Genomic DNA, 2,826 nt, shown 5'->3' on the forward strand with positions numbered 1-2,826 from the left:
CAGGCGGCTGGTTCTCACCATGGCTGTGTGGGGGGGTGGAGGTGGAAGAGATGTGTGGCCGGACTGTAAACAGCTTCTATGAGGTCCTCAGCAGGCTGCCATGAGCTTCCCAGCAAGCGCGGGACCTTGCGGCAGCCGAAGCTATTTAAAAATGTAAAGCGCCGGTACTCCTGCTTAGTATCGGGGTATTTTCACCAGTATGAGTACTCATGAAAATGCTCAGCATCGGCACCGATACCGACACTGGTATCGGTGCATCCCTAATATATATATATATTACTTTTTTCCATTATTTTAGATTATACATTTTTAAATATTTGTTAATTTGTGGAACTACAAGTCCCCTAAGGTATTGCAAGACTGTCAGTTTCCTGCATGACTCCCAGAGACAAAGGGATTTTGGGATTTGTAGTTAAAGCACAGCTGGAGGGCCAGAGTTGCCCACCATTGGTTTAACCCCTTGCCACCGATGTTGGAGGTGGCATTCCTGATCCTGTGATAGCTGTAATTGGCTGTCACAGTGATCACATAATCAGAAGCCATCCAACCGGCTCCTAATCTACTATCTTTATACAATCTTTGGTTTACAAGTAAACAGTCGATGCATGATAAAGGATGCTCAGAACTAGCAAGATTTGGAACCTGTGAAAGGAGATAGAAAAATGCATCACGCACAGCGCACTTCAGTGAAAATGGGTGTCACCGCATTGCAATAAATATTGGACGAGGTTTACAGGAACATGGTTACGAAAAGTCCAGGCTTACCTTTAGTATACACTGTATAGAGTCCACAGTCCATGTACACACAATATACTCCTTCATTTTTGTGCCATTTTCACACACAAGCCTAAAGAATTATTACAATGAATATAAAGGCAAGCAGCTAACATTTGAAACTTTTTACATCGGTTGCAAACCACACAGCAATTACCACATAGTAAGAAAATAAAGACTTTGGTCAGGGCTATGTAATACACAATATGACATATGGTGTGCAGGGGCCAAGTTTACTTGACATACCACATAGCATATAGAGTTCAGTGGTCAGGAGTATGTATCATAGTGTCCCTTACATTACAGGTCAAATAAGGAAAAAAAGAGGTCCAGCACTGGTAGTTATCAGGAGGAAAAATGTCTGGTTTTGGTGGTCACTGGAAGTATACCATGGTGGTCAGTGGGTGCTGAAGGGGTGCAGTGGTGGTCATTGGAGGCTGATGGGCTACATTGTTGTCAATGGGGGTCAGAAGGATACATTGGTGGTCAGTGGGGCTGATGGGGTACATTGGTGGTTAGTGGGGACCAGAGGGTACATTGGTGGTCAGTGGGGGCAGAAGGGTACATTGGTGGCTAGTGGGGACCAGAGGGTACATTGGTGATCAATGGGGGCAGAAGGGTACATTGGTGGTCAGTGGGGCTGAAGTAGCAATTGGTGGTAAATGGAGGCTAAAGGGGGAACATTGGTGGTCAGTAGAGGCTGATGAGGTACAGTATACTGGTGGTCAAGGGGGCCCAGAAGAATTCTTTGGTGGTCAGTGGGGGCAGAGGGGTACATTGGTGGTCAGTGGGGGCTGATGGGGTACATTGGTGGCTAGTGGGGACCAGAGGGTACATTGGTGATCAATGGGGGCAGAAGGGTACATTGGTGGTCAGTGGGGCTGAAGTAGCAATTGGTGGTAAATGGAGGCTAAAGGGGGAACATTGGTGGTCAGTAGAGGCTGATGAGGTACAGTATACTGGTGGTCAAGGGGGCCCAGAAGAATTCTTTGGTGGTCAGTGGGGGCAGAGGGGTACATTGGTGGTCAGTGGGGGCTGATGGGGTACATTGGTGGCTAGTGGGGACCAGAGGGTACATTGGTGATCAGTGGGGGCAGAAGGGTACATTGGTGGTCAGTGGGGCTGAAGTAGCAATTGGTGGTAAATGGAGGCTAAAGGGGGAACATTGGTGGTCAGTAGAGGCTGATGAGGTACAGTACACTAGTGGTCAGTGGGGGCCAAGAAGAATTATTTGGTGGTAAGTGGGGACTGATTGGGGTGCATTGGTAATCAGTGGGGGCTGGAGGGGTATATTGGTGCTTACCTTGTAGCAGTCTGTGTCGTACACCACTGATCTCTCTCTCTGCCTCCTCCTCTTTGCCAGGATTATGCAGACTGTGTTAGGATTATGCAGACCCCTAAATGCTACCTGTTAGAAACCTTATTCCAGGCGTGTAAGCAATGATGAAGACTGGAGCTTTACCTGCTGTTTGCACAGAAGACTAAATAATTTAATTATTCCATAATAATAAGGAAAGATATCTACTAAACCACTCTATGTTCACTTAGTTATTTACTTGTTTTGTTATCCTTGTCATTGTGTTACTATGTGTACTGTTGATTTACTTTCTGTTTGTAGCTTGATGTTATTGTTCATTTATTATAAGCAAAACTTGATAAGCAGAATTTATAAAGAAAAAAAAACCACTCTATGTTCCCGGTAAGGCTGCCACCTTCTGCGGAAAAGTCCAGTTTTTGCTCGCTAGGGTACTAAAATATTGACCACGGATTACCTGTGGACAATTGCCCCTGGACACAGACTGTCTTTGTACAGTGCCTCCCATCTGGAGGTGTTTGGAGCAGTTTGTGATACTTGTGCAATCAGCCCTATTCGCAAATGTTATTCCTCCTGCCGGCCAATATGTCATTTTTGCATCCAGTAGTGATGTAGTGGCGGGTAGAAGGAACCACAGTGTTTAGTAGGTGACATGCTAGCCAACACACCTGAAAAATGTCAGAGAGCACGAATGCTCTTAGTGCTGCAAGACAGCGAAGACGGCTCCAAGAATAAAA

This window comes from Nanorana parkeri, unplaced genomic scaffold (genome assembly GCF_000935625.1).
Source record: "Nanorana parkeri isolate BGI_ZX_2015 unplaced genomic scaffold, ASM93562v1 scaffold935, whole genome shotgun sequence".
In the NCBI taxonomy this organism is placed as follows: Eukaryota; Metazoa; Chordata; class Amphibia; order Anura; family Dicroglossidae; genus Nanorana; species Nanorana parkeri.